The 18,005-nt window shown below is 48.0% G+C and overlaps 1 protein-coding gene across 6 annotated transcripts in view; it reads right to left on the bottom strand.

The window, feature by feature from the left end:
• The window catches only part of PRKAG2 (protein kinase AMP-activated non-catalytic subunit gamma 2), a 272,371-nt gene that overhangs the window by 191,387 nt on the left and 62,979 nt on the right, over window positions 1-18,005 (bottom strand). The gene's annotated exons all lie outside the window — the stretch shown is intronic.

Raw genomic sequence — 18,005 nt, 5'->3', positions numbered from 1 at the left:
CACAACATGGGACCCCATGGTCCAAGGATGTGTGCCTTCCTGGGGGAGATGATGGGGCCTTGTGGGGGGGCACTGGGCTGGCAGCTGGGGCAGAACAGTCAGTAAAGCCAGATGATGTGGTGGCCAACAGGGTGACATGGGGGGGGAGCAGACAGTGCGAACTCAGCGCACCTAAAACAAGGGCACCACTGGCCTTAGCCAGCACCTCTGCCTCCCTGGGTCTGGCCTGGTGAACGCCCCATGGCCCAGACAGAAACCCCACCTGGGCAGGCCTCCCCCGGAGAACCTGCCTGCCTCTGTAACCTTTTTATTGTGGCCAAATACACATAAAATTTACCACCTTAACCATCTTAAGTGCACAGCTCAGTGCTACAAAGCACATTCGCTCTGCTGTGCTGCCATCCCCACCATCTCCAGAACTTTCTCATCTTCCCCAGCTGAAACTCTGTCCCCGCTAAACCCCTTGCTTTTTTGTCACTGGCTGTTTCATTTAGCATGATGTCCTCAAGGCTGATTCAAGCTGACATGGTATAGGACTGACTTCCTTTTAAAGGTGAGTGACAGAGGACTGGCTTAAAGATGGTGGTGTGAGAGATGAGACAGAAACCTCCTCCCAAAACCACATATAATATGAAAATATAGCTAATACAACTAATCCTGAAAGAACAACAGGAAAGAAGGCTGTGTCAGACTGCCTACATCTGGGTAAAAGAGCAGACCTCATGGAAAAGGGTAAAGTACCAAAGCCCCTATCCAGTGGCACTCAACCCTTCCTCCACCCCAGCTCACTGGCAGAAGGAAGAGAGATGGAGGAGCAGGGAGTGGGTGGAGGCCTAGGACTGACGAACACCCAGCCCTGGAGATCTGCTCTGGGAACATGAACCTACATTGCATGGTGCTCTGGAGATTAGTGGGGTTGGAAAGCTAAGACAGGCAGAATACTTGGAGAGACTGAGATTTCAGCCGCTTGTGGGGAACAGGTACCCACACTGGCCACTCTGGGACAAAAGAAAGGCAGGCACTCTGAGAGATTTCCCAACAGCAAGAGGGCTGATAAAGGGACAAAGATTGCACAGAGCTTGCTGCTCAGGAGAAAGGACAGGTGGACAAAATTGTCCCAGTGCACTCAGCGCTGCAGGTTGGGAACTTTCAGGAGCTTCAGGCACTCCATCCCCCTGGGTAGCAACACAGCTCCAAGGCCCCCCACCGCAATACACAGCCTGCCACTCCTTCCTCCTGGCCAGCACCAGCTCACAAACCTGCTGCCCTAGCCATTGTGCCAGGACAGCTAGAGGGCAGCCCCACCTATAGCACCTACAAGGACATAGCATAAAGGCTCCTCCCTGTACACTCAGCCCACTGGCTCTGGCAGTGGAGGCAGGCACTGCAGCCTGGAAGCAGGAAAAAGCTCTTTCCTCCCAGCAGGGACTGGTGCAGCTCACTTGTGACCCCCACACCATTGCTCCAGGCCAGCCAGAGGGCAGCCCTGCCTATAACAGATACAGGGGGGTATCCAAGAGGCTCCTCACTGGGCATGCAGCTCACTGGCCCTGACAGTGGAGGCAGGTACTATGACTGGGAAGCAGGAAAGAGCTCTCTTCTCCCAGCAGGCACCAGCGCTCTTCACCTGTGACCCCCGCCATCGTTACAGGGACTGAGAAGTTCCAGAAAGTAGAGCTTCTGGGCACTAGAGGGTGCCACTTAACAACAAGTTATTACTACAAATATGAAATGGCAAAAGAACCTGGTACAAACAAAATCCCACAAACACCAGAAAGAGGGCTAAGTGAAACTGAACTCATCAATCTCCCTGAAAAATATTTCAAAATAAAAATCATAAACATGCTCATGCAGTTACAAGAAAATATTCAAGACCTCAGGGAGGAATTCAAGAAAGAGACAGAAACTTTGAAAACTACAGTATTCAAAATGAAACATATAATGGAGGGATTTAAAAGCAGATTAGATGAAGTAGAGGAGACAGTAAATAAAAGAGAAACCAGAGGACAGGAATACAAAGAAGCTGAAGCAGAGAGAAAAAAGGATCTCTAGTGAAAGAATATTAAGAAAACTTTGTGACCAATTCAAATGGAACAATATTTGCATTATACGGGTACCAGAAGAAGAAGAGAGAGAAAAAGGGACAGAAAGTGTCTTTGAGGAGGTAATTGCTGAAAACTTCCCCAATCTGGGGAAGGAGATAGTCTCTCAGGTAATGGAGGTACACAGATCTCCCAACACAAGAGACCCAAGGAAGACAAAAGCTAAACATATACTAATTAAAATGGAAAAGATCAAAGATAAGGACACAGTATTAAAAGCAGCCAGAGAGAAAAAAAAGATCACATATAAAGGAAAACCCATCAGGCTATCACCAGACTTCTCAACAGAAACCCTACAGGCCAGAAGGGAGTGGTGTGATATATTTAATGCAGTGAAACAGAAGGGCCTTGAACCAAGAATATTGGATCTAGCAAGACTATCATTTACATTTGAAGGAGGGATTAAACAATATCCCGATAAGCAATAGTTGAGAGAATTTACCTTCCACAAACCATCTCTGCAGTGTATTTTGGAGGGACTACCAGAGATGGAAGTGTTCCTAAGGCTAAACAGAGAAAATAAAACCACAATAAAGGAAGTAGACCAATTAATTACTAAGCAGTTGCAAAATTATAACAACTACCCAAAAAGTCAGTGAAGGGATACACAAAGAGTACAGAATATGAAACCTAATATATAAAGAATGGAGGAGGAAGAAAAAGGAGGGAGGAAGAAAACCCAAAGAACCTTTATATTGTGTTTGAAATAGCTTCCTAAGTGAGTTAAGTTAGACTGTTAGATAGTGAAGAAGCTACCCTTGAACATTTGGTACCACTAATCTAAAGCCTGCAATCGCAATAAGTACATATCTATTGATAATCATCCTAACTGTAAATGGTCTGAATGCATCAATCAAAAGACAAAGTCACTGAATGGATTAAAAAACAAGACCTGTCTAGATGCTGACTACAAGAGACTCACTTCAAACCCAAAGACATACACAGACTAAAAATGAAGGGATGGGCAAAGATATTTCATGCAACTAATAGGGGGAAAAAAGCAGGAGGTGCAGTACTTCTATCAGACAGAATAGTCTTCAAAACAAAGAAAGTAACAAAAGACCAAGAAGGAAATTATATCATAATAAAGGGGTCAGTCCCACAGGAAGATATAACCATTATAAATATCTATGTACCCCAAATAGGAGCACCTACATATGTGAAACAAATACTAACAGAATTCAAGGGGGAACTAGAATGCAATGCATTCATTTTAGGAGACTTCAACACTCCACTCACTCCAAAGGATAGATCGACCAGACAGAAAATAAGTTAAGGAGACAGAGGCACTGAACAAACATTGGAACAGATGGACCTAATAGACATCTACATAACACTCTACCCAAAAGCAGCAGGATATACATTCTTCTCAAATGCACATGGAACATTCTGCAGAATAGATCATATATAGACCACAAAAAGAGCCTCAGTAAATTCAGAAATATTGAAATTGTACCAACCAGCTTCTCAGACCACAGAAGTATGAAACTAGAAATGACACAAAGAAAACAAAAAAGCCCACAAACAGATGGAGGCTTACAACATGCTCCTAAATAATCAGTAGATTGATGACCAAATAAAAGCAGAGATCAAGCAACATATGGAGACAAATGAAAACAATAACTCAACACTGCAAAATCTGTGGAACTCAGTGAAGGCAATGCTAAGAGGGAACTATACTGCAATACAGGCCTACCTCAGGAAAGAAGAACAATCCCAAATGAACAGTCTAAACTCACAATTAATGAAACTAGAAAAAAAAAGAGCAAATGAGGCCCAAAGTCATAGAAGGAGGGACATAATAAAGATCAGAGTAGAAATAAATAAAATTGAGAAGAATAAAACAATAGAAAGAATCAATGAAAGCAGGAGCTGGTTCTTCAAGAAAATTAACAAAATAGATAAACCCCTAGTTAGACTTATCAAGAGAAAAAGAGAGTCAACATACATAAACAGAATCAGAGATGAGAAAGGAAAAATCACTATGGACACCACAGAAATACAAAGGATTATTAAAGAATACTATTAAAAATTATATGCTAACAAATTGGATAACCTAGAAGAAATGGACAACTTTCTAGAAAAATACAACCTTCCAAGGGTGACCCAGGAAGCAGCAGAAAATCTGAACAGACCAATTACTGGCAATGAAATTGAACTGGTAATCAAAAAATTACCTAAGAACAAAACGCCTGAACCAGATGGCCTCACCACTGAATTTTATCAAACATGTAGTGAAGACCTAATACCCATCCTCCTTAAAGTTTTCCAAAAAGAAGAAGAGAAGGGAACTCCAAACTCATTGTATGAGGCCGGCATCACTCTAATACCGAAACCAGGCAAAGACACCACAAAAAAAGAAAATTACAGACCAATATCCCTGATGAACATAGATGTAAAAATACTCAACAAAATATTAGCAAACCAAATTAAAAAATACAACAGAAAGATCATCCATCATGATCAAGTAGGGATGCAAGGATGGTACAATACATGATACATCATCCACCACATCAACAAAAAGGACAAAAATCACATGATCATCTCCATAGATGCTGAAAAAGCATGAGACAAAATCCAACATTTATTCATGATAAAAACTCTCAACAAAATGGGTATAGGGGGCAAGTACCTCAATATAATAAAGGCCATATATGACAAACCCATAGCCAACATCATACTTAACAGCGAGAAGCTGAAAGCTTTTCCTTTAAGATCAGGAAGAGGACAAGGATGCCCACTCTCCCCACTTTTATTCAACATAGTACTGGAGGTCCTAGCCATGGCAATCAGACAACACGAAGAAATAAAAGGCTTCCAGATTGGTAAGGAAGAAGTTAAACTGTCCCTGTTTGCACATGACATGATATTGTACATAAAACCCTAAAGAAACAACCCCAAAACTACTAGAACTAATAACTGAATTCAGCAAAGCTACAGGATACAAAATCAATACACAGAAATCTGTTGCATTCCTAATACTAATGATGAACTAGCAGAAAGAGAAATCAGGAAAACAGTTCCATTCACAATTACATCAAAAAGAATAAAATACCTAGGAATAAACCTAACCAAGGAGGTGAAAGACCTATACCCTGAAAACTACAAGACACTCATGAGAGAAATTGAAGAAGACATGAATAAATGGGAATACATCCTGTGCCCATGGATAGGAAGACTTAATATTGTCAAAATGGCCATCTTGCCTAAAGCAATCTACAGATTCAATGCAATCCCTATCAAAATACCAATGGCATTCTTCAATGAACTAGACCAAATAGTTCTAAAATTCATATGGAACCACAAAAGACCCTGAATAGCCAAAGCAATCCTGAGAACAAAGAATAAAGCTGGGGAGATTATGCTCCCCAACTTCAAGCTCTACTACAAAGCCACAGTAATCAAGACAATTTGGTACTGGCACAAGAATAGACCCACAGAACAATAGAAGAGACTAGAAAGCCCAGATATAAACCCAAGCATATATGGTCAATTAATATACAATAAAGGAGCCATGGACATACAATGGGGAAATGACAGCCTCTTCAACAACTGGTGTTGGCAAAACTGGACAGCTACATGTGAGAGAATGAAATTAGATTATTGTCTAACTCCATACACAAAAGTAACTGCAAAATGGATCAAAGACCCGAATGTAAGTCATGAAATCATAAAACTCTTAGAAGAAAACACAGGCAAAAATCTCTTGAATATAAACATGAGCAACTTTTTACTGAACACAGCTCCTTGGGCTAGGGAAACAAAAGCAAAAATGAACAAATGGGACTACATCAAACTAAATACATTCCGTGCAGCAAAGGACACCATCAGTAGAACAAAAAGGCATCCTACAGTATGGGAGAATATATTCTCAAATGACATATTTGACAAGGGGTTAACATCCAAAATATATAAAGAACTTACATGCCTCAACACCCAAAAAGCGAATAACCCTATTAAAAAATGGGTGGAGGATATAAACAGACAATTCTCCAAAGAAGAAATGCAAATAGCCAACAGGCACATGAAAAGATGCTCCACATCACTAATTATCTGGCAAATGCAAATTAAAACCACAATTTTGATGTTAGGATGGCTAACATCAAAAAGATAAGGAACAACAAATGCTGGCGAGGATGCAGAGAAAGGGGAACCCTTCTATACTGTTGGTGGGAATGTGAGTTAGTTCAATCATTGTGGAAAGCAATATGGAGGTTCCTCAAAAAACTGAAAACAGAAATACCATTTGGCATGGGAATTTCACTCCTAGGAATTTACCCAAAGAAAACAAAATCCCAAAGATTCAAAAAGATATACACACCCCTATGTTTATTGCAGCACTATTTACAGTAGCCAAGATATGGAAGCAATGTAAGTGTCCATCAGTAGATGAATGGATAAAGAAGATGTGGTACACATACACAATGGAATATTATTCAGCCATAAGAAGAAAACAAACCCTACCATTCACAACAACATGGATGGAGCTAGAGGGCATTATGCTCAGTGAAATAAGCTAGGCAGAGAAAGACAAGTACCAAATGATTTCACTCATTTGTGGAGTATAACAAAGCAAAATTGAAGGAACAAAATAGCAGTAGACTCACAGACTCCAAGAAGGGACTAGCAGTAACCAAAGGGGAGGGTGGATGGCAAGGGAGGGAGAAGGGGATTGAAGGGCATTATGATTGGCACACATGGTGTGCGGGGGTGGTCACGGGGAAGACAGTGTAGCACAGAGAAGACAAGTAGGGACTCTGGCATCTTACTACGCTGATGAATGGACAGTGACTGCAATGGGATGTGGGGGGGATTTAATAATATGGGTGACTGTAGTAACCACAATGTTTTTCATGTGAAACCTTTATAAGAGTGTGTATGAATGAAACCTTAATTTAAGAAATACAATAAAGTAAAAAAATTAAAGGTGAATAACATTCCACTGTATGAACCGACCACATTTTGTGTATCCAGTCATCCATTAGTGGCCACCTCGGCTGCTTCTCCCTTTTGACTGTTGTGAATAATGCTGCTGTGACCATGGGTGTTATGGGCTGAATTATGTGCCCTCTGAAAGTCACAGGTTGAAGTTCTAACTCCCAGTATCTCACAATGGGACTGAATTTGGAGATAGTGTCTTGAAAGTGGTTATCAATTAAAAGGAGGCCTTATGGGTGGGCTCTAATCCAGCATGGCTGATGTCCTTATAAGAAGAGGACACAGAAACAGAAAGAAGACCGTATGACAACACGGGAGAAGATGGCCCTCTGCAAGTCAAGGAGAGAGGTCTCAGGAGAAAACAACCCTGCCCACACATTGATCTTGGACTTCTAGCCTCAGGACCATGAGAAAATTAATTTCTGTTGTTTAAGCCTCCTAGTCTGTGGTACTATGTTATAGCAGCTCTAGAAAACTAATACAATAGCTGTGCAGCATCTCATTGAGACCCTGCTTACAATTATTTTGTTTATATAGAAGCGGAATTGCTGAATCATATGGTAATTCTATTTTTAATATTTTTGAGGAACCACCGTACTGTTTTCCATAGCAGCAGCCCCATTTTACATTCCCACCAACAGTGTACAAGTGTTCCAATTTCTCCACATCCTAACCAACACTTGTTATTTTGTTTTTATTTGTGTTTTTATAGTAGCCATCCTACAGGGTGTGAGGTGGTATCTCATTGTGGTTTGGATTTTTATTTCCTTAATGATCAGTCACGTTCAGCATCTTTTCATGCGCCCCTTAGCCATTGGTGTATCTTTGGAAAAACACCTGTTCACGAAGTCTTTTTATAAGTTTTAATCCAGGTGGTTTGTTGAGTTGACAGGAGTTCTTTATATATTCTGGATACTAACCCTTTATTAGCTATATGACTTGCAAATATTTAATCCCATTCTGTAGGTTGCCTTTTCAGTCTTTTGTTTGTAGTATTTGATGCACAGATGTTTTTAATTTTCAGGCAGTTCATCTGTTTTTACCTTGTTGCCTATGCTTTTGGTGTCATATCCAAGAATTGCCGAATCCAGTGTCACAAGCTTTTTCACTATATTTTCTCCTAAGAGTTTTACAGTTTCAGTTTTTATGTTTGGGTCTTTGACCCATTGAGTAATTTTTTATATATGGTGTAAGGTAAGGGTCCAACTTAGTTTTTTCACACATGGATATCCAGTTTTCCCAATGCCATGTACTGAAAAGGCTGTCTCTTCCGATTGAAAGGCCTTGACTCTTATGGAAAATCCTTTGGCCATATGTGTGAGGGTCTATTTCTGCGTTCTCTATTTTATTTCATGTCTATATGTCTGTCTTTATGCCAGCACCACATTATTTTGATTACTGTAACTTTGTAATAACTTTTGAAATCAGGAAGTATGAAACACCTTACTTTGTTCCTTTTTTTAAAAAGACTGTTTTGGCTACTCAGGGTTCCATGAGATTCCATACAAATTCATTTAGGATGGATTTTTCTACTTCCAAAAAAATAAGTCATTGGGATTTTGATAGAGATCGCATTGAATCTATAGATCACTTCGGACAGTATTGATATCTTAACAATATTAAGTCTTTCAATCCATGTCCACAGATGTCTCTCCATTTGTGCCTTAATTTCTTTCAGCAATGTTTTCTAGTTTTCTTTGTACCTGACCTTTTAACCCATATAATCCTCCCCACCCCTCTGCTGTTGGGGTCCAGGGCTGTCCCTTCCTTTACCCAGCTCTCTCTTGGTTTGCCTAATTGTTCTCTAATCCTTTCTGCCTTGTCTGTTTCAAGCCATCTCCAAACCTCTGCCTGGAAGAGTGGCCCCTGAAAATGTGGGCCTTATTATGTTGGCCCCTGTCCTGAGGCCCCAGGGACTCTGCCACAGCCTTAGCAATGGCTTCCTCATCTGGTCAACCGGAATACGCTGCTAAGCTCTTACGCACGTGGATTACAGAACTCTCTGGTGTTGGTTTATTTCAGTGGCCTCAGGCCTGGCTGCACATCAGAATCACCAGGGGTGCGTGGGGCCCACTGAGGAGGTGAGCCAGTGAGTCTGCCGTGCACGGCAGGATTCAGGATTCAGCTGGCAGCCCAGGTGGAGAGCCACCTGCTTCCCATGCGTGACCTGTTGGGATGAGCCACAGTCAGCAGCTCTCGGCCAGACCTTCCAGCCTCCGTTCCAGGCTTCATGGATTTGCCGACTTCAGCAGCTTCCTTCCTCCCTCCCTCCCTTCCTTCCTTTTCAGCAGGAGCCCAGGCAGACTGTAGTTTTTCCAAAAACAGCCTTGTGTCTGTGGACAGGCTGCAGACACTCTGCCTGGAACACTGTCCCAAGTCCTCCAACACCTCAGTTCTAGGCCACTCTCCAGTTGCCGTCTACCCCGTCCCAGGGGACCAGACTCCAGTTCACTTCATTTCGTCCAGGATGCGGACGCCAGTCTGGCCACAGCCGTGCATGCATCATCAGTGCTGGCCGCTGCTTGACAAATGCCCCGAGCTCTTTCCTCCTCCGCTCTGGGCTTTGCTGCTCTTCTGCCCCTCACCACCTAGCCACCAGCTCCTGGTTCACAGAGCGAACTCCTATGCATCATGCAAAGCCCCATTCAAAGATTATCTCAAGCCAGGACCCACCTTCAGGCAGAATTAAATCTTCTCTTATCTGTGTTCCCACAGTACTTGAGACATTGCTAAGCTTATCGCACAGTGTTATGATCATTTATCAGTCTGTTTCTCTAACTAGACTTTGAATCCACCACGGTCGGGGGAATGCTCTTCTCTGCCTCACATTTACCTAGCACACAGCAGGTGTGCACAGGAGCTTGAATTAATTCCTGGACAAAGCACCCCTTATCCTGGCAGCAAGCACTGGGGGGCCGTGCAGTCTGTGCTGGTGGCCCAGCAAATGAGCAGGCTCCACATGGGTGTCGTGTGCTGGGAAATAAGGAGGAACCCAGTGTGGGATGCTTATCTGCCACTTTAATGAGTACATTCCTCTCTGGTTCAAATAATCATTACCTTCTAACATTTGCTCGGCACGGCATTTCCACACGTGAAAGCCTTTTCACAAGTACTCATTTGTTCCTCATGGAACCATTACACTCTAGCAACCAAGGCCCCAGGGCTTCAGGGACTCATGTCAAGACAGTCTTGGAAGAGCCCAGTGCAGGACGCTGGTCTTGCTCCTGTCATAGGCTGCCCCTGGCCCAGGCGGCCACCAGGAGGGAGCCAGGCAGGTCCCATGCAGCCTCGACCAGAGAGAGCTTATGAACGTATCGAATCAACAGACCACGTCTGCATGCCCACTCCCTGGAACCGTGTATGCGCTCGGTCAAGCATCCCTACAGGGAAGTCCCCTGGCAGGAGGGCAGGGCCTGCCGGACAGAGCCCCCACCCGCATTCCATGATTCCAATCTCAGCTCTCATCTCCCAGAGCTCACCAAGAAACATGGACACCTTGGGGGCCACGCATGGGAAAACCTCTAACTGGGCCATTAGCTGCTGGAATAATTGGAACCTGGCCTCCGCTTTGCAGACATTCCAGAAGGCCTGGGCTCTTGGAGCTTGCCCTGCTCACATGATTTCTAAATGTTAAACTCCTACCAGAGCCACATGCTTTCCTCACTGCTATCCACTCCACCCATGACCCTCCTTGTCCTGGGGGCCAGCCAATCAGGCCCCCACCCCTGGGTGCAATGTTGAGGCATCAAAACATTTAAGATGTGGTTTCTGCCAAGAGACAGCTTTACACTCTGAGATTGTCCTCAGTTGCACACAGTATATTTTAGACCTTGACCACAAGCTCTGAGATGAGTATCATAGTCTTTGGGGAAAGTGACTTTTCAGGATTGGGGCAGATAAAGCTACCTGTCAAGAAAGCATCAGAACAAAAGAGAAAAGCCCCAGGTTTGAGAAAATTCAAAGGGCTGACAGAGCTATCAATTTGCCCTTCTTAAATCTGTATTTGGTCCTTAGAGCAGCCCACATAGGGAGGCGAGGCAAGCGGTTATCATCCCAATCTACAGATGAAGATAATGAGGGTCAGAGAGGTGAAGCCACTTGCCCAAAGCCAGACAAGCAGACAGCAGCAAGCGGGCCCTGTAATAAGCCACGTCCATGCACTCCCAGGTCAGAACTCTATTTAAATTCCACCTCCTCCTTGGGATGGCTCAGCTCCAGAACAAAAGCAACTTGGTATCAGAGGCTGTGAAGATGTAGAGCTCTTCCGCACAAAACGAGTATTGTTGGCACAGTGAGACCCCAGGGGCAGAGGAAGGGTGCAGATTTGTACAGTTCAATGATTCATCCCCATGCCAGCTTATGGTTCTTTCTTTTTAAGGTCTGCTTCTTAATCACAGTTAATTCACCCAGATGTTGCAAAAAGCAGGGATGTGTCAAGTGTCCCACCACCAAATGCAGTCAGTCCACATGCTGGCATGTCTACATTTTGTGTAGTTTGGAGTCTTACTTACAGCCCCCCACTCCCCAGCTACTTGTCCCTAGGTTCATAAAGTAACAGACTTTATACTGTTTACAACCAACTGGCTTGTGAGTTCTTAAAGGACAGGGGCTGTTTTACTCGATTTGGGCCTTGATGGCAGGCCCTAAGCAAGCGCATATACAGCAGATTAGTTCCGGCCTCCCAGCATTTCTGATGCTTTGTCTTACAAAACTCCTTTGTTGATGCAGCTGGGACACCCTAGAAAGAGGCTCAATGAAAATGCACAGACAGACAGAAAGCGGCCAGTGTCAGGGGCCCAGGGCCTGCACATGAGAGCCGACTAGGGGTTTTAAATGTCAGGGTCATGACAGAACATTCCTGTGAAATCACCAGCAGGTTGGTTCCTACCAAGGAAGGAACATGGCGAGGACAGTTTCCATGCCCCACTCCCGCAGAGCAGACCCAAGTACCCAGAGCGCCAGCTGGAGCGACTCCAGCCGCGGGGCAGCTGATCCAGGGCCTCCTCCAGGCACATCCGAGTCCTGCATCACTCCACACATGAGAACACGGCCTGTTCACAAAGATGGAGCCAGAGGGCTGAGTTCCAGCTCTGTGCTTACTATCTGGGGTCAGCCAGAAAGGCCCCCACCCCTGGGTGCAACGCTGAGGCACAAGAGACATTTAAGACATGGTTTCTGCTAAGAGACAGCGGCCAGGGGGTAAGGGTGTGCCCTTCGCTGCCATGGAGATCCTTCAGCGATGCGGTGGTGGTGAGCCGCCTGCATTTCTGGCTTTCTGTAAGGGTTAACCCTTGATTTCTAAGGTCCATCAGTCTTAGGAACCTGGGGGCTCAGTGCAAATGCCAGGTGCATCCTAGCAGATGCTTGGCGTGATTCCAGGGAGGCCGTGAGCAGGTGCTCAAACCGCAGGTGCTCAAGGTTGCTCACCTGCCCATGTGGGACCCCCACCTGCCTGTCTCCCTGACTTCCCTACCCGTGGCATAATGCAGGTGAGCTGCCCAGTGGACTTCACCTCGTCTGTATGTGACCTGCTGGTGCTGGGGCTTGAAGTTCGCCTCTGGCATTGGCAAGACACCGAGGCACAGTGAGGTGTGTCCACATGGCATGGCTTCACACAACTCACAGGCCCACCAAATGGGCAGTTCTTGGTATTGATGTGGGGGTGCTGACCAGAGCCACGGTCAGTTGGAGCCTTTGAAAAACATCACATTATGTAACCACTCTCAGAAAAATAAGGAACAAACCCTGAATCACTGGAACTCGGCAACAGGGGAGGGACAGGGGCCAAATTAGGGAAAGCCTAAACTTAACTCTCGGAGAAGGCCCAGAATTCTTTATTTTCCACAGAGGACACCGTGCCTTCTGATGGCAGTCTGAAAAACTTCCTGATGTAAAAAAGAAAAGAAAACCACTGTTTTTCACTCCTGTGGCTCCTCTCTCTCCTTCTCTCCGTCTGGGGGTCCCGACTGACTCGCACGGCTGGCGGGGCTCCCCTCCCTGCCCTCTCCCACGGCCACGCCTGAGCCCCAGCCGAGGCCCACGCCACCACGCCTGCAGGGGGGAGGCCACCTTCCTCCAGAAAAGGAAGCCCCGGGCCGCGTGAGAGCCCGCAATCCCGCAGCCTGCCCGCCCGGGGCTTTGAGAAGGTGCCTGGCCCCACTGCCCCCAGTTCCTCACCCAGCGGCTTCTCTAGCTCCACGTGGAGCCAGATGTTAAGCTTTTCCCAGCAGAAGCCCAGCCCGGGTTCCAGGGGCCCCAGACCTCCCTCAGCTGCCCCAGGTGCAGCGAGTCACCAGAGGCTCCAAGAGCCATGGGCCTTCAACCTGTAAAATGAGGCTATGCTGCCTTCTGTAGCCTGGGTGGTGGCTGTGGAAATGAGAGGGATGATGCCAAAGGCCCTGGGCACAGTGTGGGTCTCAAGGCCATGGGGCCCAGGACATGCTTGCTGGGCCAGGCCAGGTGGGCTGTGGAGAGGGCGTAGGGCATCACCCAGGCCTGGGTCAACTTCAGCCTGGGAAGGAGGGTTGTCTCTCTTGCCCAACCTGGGCTTAAAATCAAGTTGAAAGGTTCTGCAAAGACACGAGCTGCTAATCCTGATTAGAGAGTGGTCTTTCTCCCTTTCCCAAGCCCAGGGGCAGGATGATAAGCAAGCAGAGCCCGGCGGTGTGAGAGAGGGGTGCCAAGGCAGCTGCTCTGGGAGACGCTCTGCGCGCCTGGGCAAAGGCAGCTGTGCCTCGTCTTGCCTAATAGGCAGCCTTCGGTTGACCGAAGCTAAGCAGAACCTTGGAAGGTCCCCACGGTTTACAGCCGAGGACACTGTGCAGGGGGGCCTGCCTCCTCTTCCGGGGGTGCGTGCTCTGGGATGCCTGAGGGCACCCATCTCAGCCCCGCCAGGCTCAGGCTCCAAAGCAGCCTCTGAGAGGCACACGTCCTCAGGCCAGGTTGAGTCCAGCCTCTGCTCAGCACTGAGAATCAGGAACTTGAGTCAAGCCGGTCTCTTGTCTTTTAGCCTGGGTTCCCCCCGGAGGGATGGGGTGGGAGGGGGATTGGGTGGGGGCCCAAGCTGGGCGTGGGTCAGCTCATGGTCAGCTCACAGTCAGCAAGGGTGGAGCTGGTGCCCAGGAAGGCCCAGGAGACACAAGTGAGGACCGCCTGCTCGTCGGCCACAGACATCTCCCTGCAGGCCACCAGCAGCCCGGCTCCCTTCGGCCCATATGGCCTGGGATGCAGGTCGCTGCCTCAATCCAGAATGGACCCAAATCTCCACAAAATCTTGGGTATTGCAGGCCCAGGTGATGGGAGGCAGAGACAGTAAAGAAGAGGGAGCTTTGTGCCCCACTGACCGAGCCCCATGGCAGTCTGTGATGGCCAAGTGACACGCCAGCGTGGCCAGGCCACAGCACCTGGTGAAGACATCAAGCTGCATGTGGCTGTTGCCATAGGGCATCTATCTGCAGGTGAGCTTAGCATATACCATCAGCTGACTTGGGGGGAGGAGTCACCCTCCATGATGTGGGTGAGTTTTGTCCTGTCAGCTGAAGGCCTTACAGTAAAAACTGACAGGTTTTGCCTCAAGACCTAAGTAAGCATCAGCTCCTGCATGATTTGCATTTGCTGGCCTGCCCTATGGTCCTAGGACTTGCCAGCCCCCAAAATTGCACGAGCAACTTCCTTAAAACAAACCCCTTAATATGTATATATGTCATATAATAATATCTGTTTATATACTGATTATATATTACGTACACTTAGTATGTTAATTTCTAGTGATTTATATTAAGGCTATATATAATATTCATGTATACTAAGTATATACAATCACATATTAATGTTAATGTATGTATATTAAGGGTATGTATAGGGTATTTCTCCCTCCTTTTGGTCTAGCTCCCTGGAGATCCCTGACATAGAGAATCCTAGACCTCCTCACTGGAGTAGCTGGGTGGGGGCCATGGAGAGAGAAGGCGGCCCCCCAGGGGCAGCAGGTCAGAGGCTCTTGGTGGCCTCCAGGAAGGTGAGTGCACCCACTCGGTGGGCAGGGGGTCTCTGTACACACAGCAGGGCCTTCACTTTGCCAAGGGCCGTGAGAAATCCCCAGAGGAAACAGCCGAGAGAGAGAGAGAGAGAGAGAGAGAGAGAGAGAGAGAGAGAGAGAGAGAGAGAGAGAGAGAGAGGACAAAGATGGGTGTGAAAGGTTGTCCATCCCGGCATATGAAAAGCAGGCAACAGCCCTAAGAGGCCTACTTTTACCAGCGCGGAGGGGCGTTCCAGACACCAAGGAGAGGCAGGCTCAGAAAGGTCCACCATCCCATCGCAGCCTCCTCTCCTGTCACCTCACCTGGTAAATGGACGCAGCCCTTCTAGGCTGCTTGCCAGGGAAGTGCCGTGGAGCCTCCACAGGCACCCGGTCACAACGCATTATAACCCGCACCTTCGCCCCTTCTCCCACCTACGCTGCAGCGGGATGGCAGCAAGGACCTCGTCCATCCACCTGAGGGACGCGCTCCACCAGAGAGCCAGGCCACAGCAGGACTCAAACGACTGCTGCTGGGAAAGGTGCCACTGGGCTTCCTCCTACTGAGGTGCAAAGGACTGCGGCAGCCCAGAACTCGGCAAACACCAAGACGCTGAGATGAGAGGAGGACATTCCAATGGGGCATCTTGGGTCCCTTAGGCCTCCCCGGGGCGAGCACAGACGGAACAGTGAGCGGCCGTTGGGGGGATGGGCCTTCATCTCTAGGGCTGTTTTCAGCTCTGACATCCCACTGTTTTACTAAGACAAGACAGATCTCAGGATGGGGTCTGGAAAGGTGAGCTCTGGGTTTCTGGAGGGATTTCTTTACCCACAAACCAAACGCCAAGCCACCAACTGAGGCCGTGGCAGCCTTGGTGCTGGGCTCTCCACAGGTACCACAACCGCCCGGCCAGTTGGGGTGTCGAGCCGTCAGGGCCCCACATGTGAACATCCTCCTCCCGAAGGAGAAAACCAGCCACCGGGGAAGCAGGGCTGCTGGGTCTGTCCAGCAGACCAAAGGCCCCTGGCTGACCTGAGGCCCCAACAGCTGGCCCCACAGGCAGTTGCTGGCACCACAGGGGAAAACCAGGCAGTTTGTGTCTGGGCTTGAAGACCAATCGCAGCAGGGACACCACACACTGAATAAAACTGGGCACCCAAGGAACATTTGTATATGGTCCCAGTGCTGCTGGCGGCTCCGAGGCACACCCTCCTTTGTGCGGGAGGAGCCTGGGCAGGAGTCAGGGCTTAGAGATCTGGTTTCTGCTCCCGGACCCATGCACTGTGGCTCTGATGCGGCCCGGGGCTGAGGGCTGCAGCAGCTTTCAGCTCAGAACGGCCAGAATCTCCAATGTGCATAGTTACAAAACCACACAGCAAACGATGCTTCCCAAGCACTTCCTACTGGGGCCCAAGGACACCTCCATCCCTCCTGTGTCTCCCCCTGCTCTGTGCCAGCACATCACACACTCAAAAGCACCAGGAGTTCAGGGGAAGCTGCCAACTCCCAGGACTTCACAAGAGTGCAGGGGCCCCTGCGCTGAGCATCAGGAGAAGAGCCATTACTTGTTCCTTCTTCTCACCATCTCCCTGCTGACTGGCTGCTCCAGAGGCATTTGGCCAGTTTGCAAACTCATAGTCCCAACCCGTCTGTGGGCCATGAAATCAATGACACAACCACCAAACTATGAATGAGAATACATAAGGATGCGTCTTACTGTTTCCTAAAAGTTTTGTTTCAATTACTCACATACACAGACAAAGAATAAAATATATATCGTACTGTGCTGTGCACGAACCTGAACGGTTCTGCACCGGATGGGCTTAGAGGCAGTACATGTAGCTTTCCAGGAAGGGTGGCCCCCCTGCCCCTCTTGGTGTGACAAGAAACATGTATGGGGTAAAAGAGAGAAGCATGTGGCTTCAGTGTCTTGGAGAGGTGGGCAATCCCTCCCGCCTCCCCTTTCATCCAGCCCCATCTGTCCCTCCCCTGGCCCTTTGAGGAGTGGGCACTGCTCTCTGAACCAATGTGGGCTCCTGCCAACCCCTGCAGCCCTCGGCCACCGCTATACCCAGAAGAGCATTTATACCACTGGAGGCAACCACCCACCCAGACCCCTTCAGATGGTGCACGTCAGCGCATGTGTCCAACCGGCCCAGGCCTGCTGGGGAGCCCCAGGTCTCCTGACACCTAAGCCCTGGGAAATAATAGCCACAAAACGTTATGGTTGGAAAAGGTCACAGAAATCTTCCAAATCAATCTTTCAGTTCCAGGTGGGGTAAAAGATGTCCAGAGAGATTCAAGGGAGTGGCTCAAAGCCACATGGTAGAGTCATGGCCAGCCGATGCAGATCCTGGTCCTGTGACTTCCAGCCAAGCTCTCTCCTATCACACCATGCGCTGTGTAGCTGATCTGGACTTTCTAGCTTGTGTTTCTTTATGTAAGATGCTAACAACCACCACCTACAGAGTCACAGTGCAGGTGGGAGCGCCGAGCACAGGCCTGGCTGTGCTGAGCGCACAGCAAGCGTCGGGCGTAATTAGTACTCAAGCTGTCCTCCGGTTTAAGGGCTGTTGGTGTCTTGGCACCTCTCCTCCAGCGACCAGGCCTTCGTGCAGATCGCCCTTCTTTGTCGTGTGTTGGCTCTGTGTGAATTTCTTGCTTCCTGGAATCCTCCATGATCGTGGTCATGGCCCTGAGGGTGAGCAGCTGCTCCAAGAACTTTCAGGAACTATGGAACCCTCAGCATCCTCCTGCGGACAGGCGCTCTGTGGAAGCTGGCATGTGGAGACCGGTAGGTCCGGGAGATGGGATCTGCCCACTTCCCTTCCTGCCAGGGCCCCATCAGGCACACACAGAGCAGCTCTGCATGGGGATCAGAGGTCAGGGAGGGCAGGGGGCGCTGGGAGCCACAGTGCCCCCCTCTGGCACACTAGGGCCCCTGAGGGCT

This window comes from Manis javanica, chromosome 6, assembly GCF_040802235.1.
Source record: "Manis javanica isolate MJ-LG chromosome 6, MJ_LKY, whole genome shotgun sequence".
Lineage (NCBI taxonomy): Eukaryota > Metazoa > Chordata > Mammalia > Pholidota > Manidae > Manis > Manis javanica.
The sequence above is the reverse complement of the archived record's forward strand: the minus strand, read 5'-3'. Positions and strand labels throughout refer to the sequence as shown.